This window comes from Corythoichthys intestinalis, chromosome 14 (genome assembly GCF_030265065.1).
Source record: "Corythoichthys intestinalis isolate RoL2023-P3 chromosome 14, ASM3026506v1, whole genome shotgun sequence".
In the NCBI taxonomy this organism is placed as follows: Eukaryota; Metazoa; Chordata; class Actinopteri; order Syngnathiformes; family Syngnathidae; genus Corythoichthys; species Corythoichthys intestinalis.
Window position 1 is genome coordinate 42,323,677 of NC_080408.1, and position 6,015 is coordinate 42,329,691.

At 38.5% G+C, this 6,015-nt stretch overlaps 1 non-coding gene across 1 annotated transcript; it reads left to right on the forward strand.

Moving 5' to 3' along the window:
* Nucleotides 1–1,067: 1,067 nt before the first annotated feature.
* trnan-guu (transfer RNA asparagine (anticodon GUU)) lies at nucleotides 1,068–1,141 on the forward strand. The gene has a single exon. It is a non-coding gene; the product is annotated as a tRNA-Asn (tRNA).
* Nucleotides 1,142–6,015: the final 4,874 nt, after the last annotated feature.

Below are 6,015 nucleotides of genomic sequence, written 5' to 3' on the forward strand. Positions count from 1 at the left end.
ACTGCTACCAGCATATGAAGTAGATTACACACTAAATGCTGCTCCTCATTTACCCACTAAAAGGCAGCAGCACTCTAAGCAACACTACCCCGTGTGACCTTTTACTCCCAGTTTTCTAAAATGGCGGCAATCCACAAAAATAAAGAAAGTTGACTGCGACGCCGACGCTTCAAGGATAGGTGGAAATTTGACTATTTCGTCACTAAAATATGCAACAACTGTGTCTGCGTCATTTGCAAAGAGACAGCCGCAGTTTTTAAAAAGTTCAATGTGAGGCGATGTTACCAGACAAGACACGCTGACATGTACGACAAGATTACCGGGAAGATACGAAGCGAGAAATTGAAGCAACTTGAAGCTAGTTTAATTTTACAGCAGCAGTATTTCACAAGAGCCCGAGAAAGACAACGCCACAAAGGCTAGTTGCGAGATTGTTGAAATTATTAATCAAAAAAATAATAAAGCAAATTTGACACACATAATGGCTTGCTAAAATTTGCTTAAATATATTGTTCTATGTAAAGGACGTCAGCCCTGGTCGGCCCCCCACATTTTTACCACACCAAATATGGGCCCCTTTGCAAAAGGTTTGGACACCCCTGTGTTAGACCCTTCTAAAGATTTAGCCTATAATGACTTCATTATTGCGTTGGCAATTGTTAGTGTTCGATTTACGCAGAAAATCAGATTACGTCACTGTCGGAAAACAGGAATTGTGACTACGAACAACTACGAATAATGCGTGCATGTAAGGAATAATTCATGGGCAGACAACTAAAGTATTTGATAAGTATTTTAATGCACATATTTACAGTGATTATGACTTAATTCACGCAGTAATAGGCGTTGAGATAGATGTATGGGCAAAACTGGGTTACGTTTGCATCGTAGGCACTGTGATTGTGCGTAGTGTCGCATACTTAAACAATTACATATATGATTACTTCAAGCGATATGTAAGTCTTTATGGCGTGAACATTTAGCCATGCAGGTAGCATAGATCAAATCTGATCACTAGACGGACTGCGACTAGAGAAAATAGGAAAGGAATGCGCAAGTTTTCAACCGTCTCTGTGGCGCAATCGGTTAGCGCGTTCGGCTGTTAACCGAAAGGTTGGTGGTTCGAGCCCACCCAGGGACGAGATGTTTTGAATCTTTCAAGCATGTTTATTTGATTTCATGTCGTTGTGCATTGAAACTATCACAATAAAGCTTCTTCTTACCAATTTATTTATCTGGCTAACACATAAAATGATCAGCCACTTTCAAGCAGTGCATAATAGTGGCCTGCAAATAGTGACATCATTTTATGAGTTTTCCACTTGAATTCCACAAAAATGTTTTAATCACGGGAAGTAATCTCTGACTCTTATCTCGAAACTCGTTTTACACCAATGATGTCATTTGTATTTTTGCGTGCAACGGAATGAAGTCGGGGAACCATTTTTGCCGGATAAAATGCTCCCAAATGTGGAGTGCAAGAACCAATCGCGCCAACATCATTGGACCAACCAGTGTGACAGGTTTCGCTGTCCGTTCCAATAGTGACCATTAGCAGATGACAAAGGTTCAGACACAATTACTGGAAAGCCAAGTGTAGGGTATGTGATCATGATCATGTTTCAAAAAGAGTTTTTGAACAATTTCTTTAACCGATCAAATGCAAATAAACATAGTTAATAGTTGTTGATTTGTCGATGAGTTGTAGCAGCCCTTATAATAAAAGTATGTGACTATTTTTGGTATATGTTGATGCCAGGTCTCTATTATGATTGTTATTATTATTATCATTATTATTTCTAATATAATTTATTCATGCATGAATACATTTTTAAATTTAAAGCACTCAGAGAGAGCAGACGTCGGCCTAGCAGCTAAATTCAAAACATCACCACAATTTAGTAGAGTGGGCACTCAGTTTGTCACTTTTTTACTCGCGACTGCCACCGGAGGCCTAAAGCGTAACTGCAGCCTCTTTGTTAAGCTCGTGCATGCTTGTACGATAGTTTGGGGGGGGTACATTCCCCCCTGGTGGCCGAAAATTGTCATTGCACGTAATTGACTGTCTTATAGTTCTAAAATTAAGAGTTTTCCGGTTAAATATTGTCTATAAAAGTTGTAAAGCAATAAAACAAACAACAACAATGAAAGAAACGAACAAAAAAAATTTTTTTTTTATAATGGGTCAAAATTATTTTTCAAATAGATCATGTGACTAGCACCTTAGACGGTGATTTGCTTTGGTTAGCCAAAACCACCGGAGGACCGAAGAGGCAAGATGGAAATATGTAATTTTTTCCATCCTAAACTTTTAAAAGCGACAACAACTACTGAGCAAGAACCAAGGATTGAAAATGTGGACCATGAAACGCCAGAGAGCACCACCAAAATGGTGAGCGAAGTTTCAATTTGCCCCACTAAAGACGCTAATTGCACAACAGAGCGGTGGGCGTACCATATTCAATGAATGACGATCTTAGCAAAAAATTATAGCTGTCCTAAGCAGCCTGATTTAGAATTCTCCTCAAAAACGATGGGAAACAAAAAAACAAAAAAAAAACAAAAATGCTCATTTTCAACTTATTATTATAAATATTCTTGTAAGTTAATTTTATTGCTTACACTGCGTTTCGGGGTCATCAACATGTTTTGCCCCCCCACCCACCCACCCTAAAAGTCAAACTCCACCTATGCATAATGCTTGGAGATTTGAGCTGGAGTTGGGGCTGTGCTGGCAGCCAGTTTCTTCTTATTGTCTGCAGAATCCATGGTAAATTGTGGACAGTTACCGGCTCGCATGTGCAGTGTTTTTGCCAAGTGGAAACTAGGCGGCAACCACGGGGGTGCAAAAAGGCCCTTTGAGCAGTTTCAGTTCAAATGTCAGGGCTCTATGGACTCATCATGGCATTGGTGGAGGAGAAAAGTAGTGTACATTAACACAATAAATTCCATATAGTGCCTTTAAGTCTTAAACAAATTATCGCAAAAGTCCTTTTCTGACCTTTACGACCGATGACCACATTTTCCCTATAATGAATCACCTCTTCCATTTGACATTACAAACATATTATGAGTATGATAATCTTTCTTTTATCCGTTCTTGAGCTATCGTGAAAGCTATCGTCTTTTTCTGACCTAACGTTTTATGTTTCAAATAACATATCCTGCAAGTTTGATAGTAATCCTTGTATTCGTTCTTGAGTGATCTTGGAAACAAAGATACAGAAAAACAAACAGATACGAAAGTGAACACAAAGACACTCTGGTTGTGGGCCCCAATAACACTCTAAGGCTGATAAATACTAAATGAGATAGAATTAATAACAAATACATTTTTAAAAATCCCCCCCTTTTTTAAATAATAATAAATAAATAAAGCACTTTTTAATTAAATAAAAAGATTTGCAGTTATCTTTTTTATTCAAGCGATTGTATTGAATAAAAGAAATTATAATTTATTAAAAGAAATGTAAATAAAAAAAGACAAATTAATTGGATAATATGTACTAATAACGCATTGGCTACCACTGACAACGAAGAAGCATCCAATTACTCAAGGGCGTAAGTTTGGTCTCAACATTGGTAGGGACGATATAACAGCATAACCTGCATGTACACTTTTTGCTGGGGACGGGACATGTATACGACCAAACAGACTGGGTGAAAGGGGGTCAGGGCTACATTTCTCACCAGTATGAACCTAATTATTTGATAGGCTAAATCAGTATTTCTCAAATAGTGGGGGGCGCAGAGCGATGCCGGGGGGGCGCATGTGTCCTTGGGGAACATGTTTGTTTTTTTTTTTTTTGCCGTACTGGAATAAAGTGTACTTGCACATCCACTCAGTGGGTGGCAGTGGCGCTCTTATTTTCAGAGTGCGTGCAGTATTTTTGAACTAAGGAAGAGCACTCAGCACACAGAAAACAGATATGAAGAGCAGTGCGCCGCCGCCGTTTTCGAAAGCCGTTTTCCGACCGGACTCACTCACGCAGCGACCCACTGTCTTGTCCGGTTCTCACGTCGCCGCCCGAGAAGTGCCATTTTCGGCTTGGGATCGTCACGATGACAGCCCTCACCTACGGTTCTACCTCGGCCGCCGAGAATGCGCTTTTTTCGTGCCGTTTGCCTTTTAGCTTTGACTTTTAATACAGTGGGTGATGAGGAAAGACCACTGTTTACTGTGTCTAAAAATAATTATAGCGGACAGCCAGAAGCCAAATCATTTAAGACGCCACTTAAAGACATTCGACCCCAATCTCATTGATAAGCCGCTTGATTGTTTTTCAGCGAAAACGTGCCGAATATTGCCAACAATCGTCCTGCTTTGTCAGTATTGTATCAGTAAACCAGTAAGCATTGTTAGCATGGTCATTGCAAAATAACTCCACACCATTGCAAAGGAGGTAATACTGAGTGTGGGCAGCAAAAATAAAAACTGTCCTTCTGTCCAAGGACACTCTTTTTTTTCTTTTATTCAGTTTTGTTTTTTTGGTCAAATTTTTTGGCATATTGTCCTCATGAGTGAATGTTTCTAATCAATTTGAATTTGTTATTATTTACTGATTTTATTACATCTTATTTTTTTGTATCAAATGGCCAAAAATGTACCTTGAGTGTATTTTTACAGTTTGAATGTGACTTTTTTTTTTTTTTTAATTCAGGCAAATTGATGCTAGTCTTCTCTGTTACAAACAAAACAATATTAATAAAGTTATACTTTATTATAAGTTGATCTATGTTACTTTTTTTCTTTATTAGAAAAAAAGAACACAATGTTAGGCAGATGCGTATTTATAATAGTAATTTTATAGAGAAATGATACTATTTACAGTGGCGGCAGAGAGTTTGGGGGGGGGGGGGGGCGAAACATTTACGTCTTTCTTTGGGGGGCCGTAACAGAAAATAATTGAGAAGCACTGGGCTAAATGATCAATGCAAAATAAATGTGTATTGACTTATACTAACTTTCATGTGTATTGGTTCATGTGATACACTGTTTGATTTAAACCTTTGTTTTAAAAAACAATTAAAGAAACAATTTAAAAAAACTTCCAGAATAAATGTCGAGATTTTATTAGCAAATTGAAATTGCAATATTATATACAGTATACACAAATGATATGAACATACAAAACAAATACAAACTTGTTCATCATCAATTAACTATCTACAAGGGGCTAATCCATAGTTCATTTCATTTCTTACAGTTTAATTAACATTAACAGTAGAAAACATACAGGACAATATTTCTCTCGATGTAGCTTCCTCCTCGAATTCGAGAAATTCACACAGATTAATGTCATGCTAACTCTAATGCAGGTCGGACTTTCAGTAGCAAAATTAGTGTTGTTTTCGCCACCTCCAAAAAATTGACGTCTTTTTACACTACTTACAGTTGCTGCTGCTAGTGGGAAAAAAATAATATCCTTCTAAGTGGGTGGAGGAGGCAGCATGTTGTATTTCCGTCAGGCTGTGAATTCGCGTGTGTGGGGGCGGGGGGGGGGTAATCAGCCAATCAAACGTGTGCTTGAGGGGAAAATGGGACTGCCACATTCAGCATGTGAAAAGAGGTCAATGTAAGTCTGAACATAATGAAAGTACTGTAATTCACTTAATAATGGTCGGGTTAATTCTATTCTTACAACATATGGGAAGACAATCTGAATGACCTATATAACTGAAGCCATTATATAATGCAAATAAGGTTGCCTAAAAGTTGGTGTGGACAATTTCAGCATCCTGAAAAGTTAGTAGTATTATGTCCCTACCGTCCCTATGCAAACCTACGTCCTTGCAATTACTGTACTTTAAACTTGGAGGACTCGCAGAAAATGCTCATCTTTCAGTGCCATTCACAGCGCTTTGACGTCCAATCCTTGGCCAGTCAAAATGAAGTGCCTAATGAGGGGTAAAACATATTTACTGACCAATTATCTAAATCTGCCCCTCCTCTCTCTGCCAGCAGGTGGCGTTCGCTTGTGCGCGCCGACTGATGTGTCCGGCAGACTGTCAAAT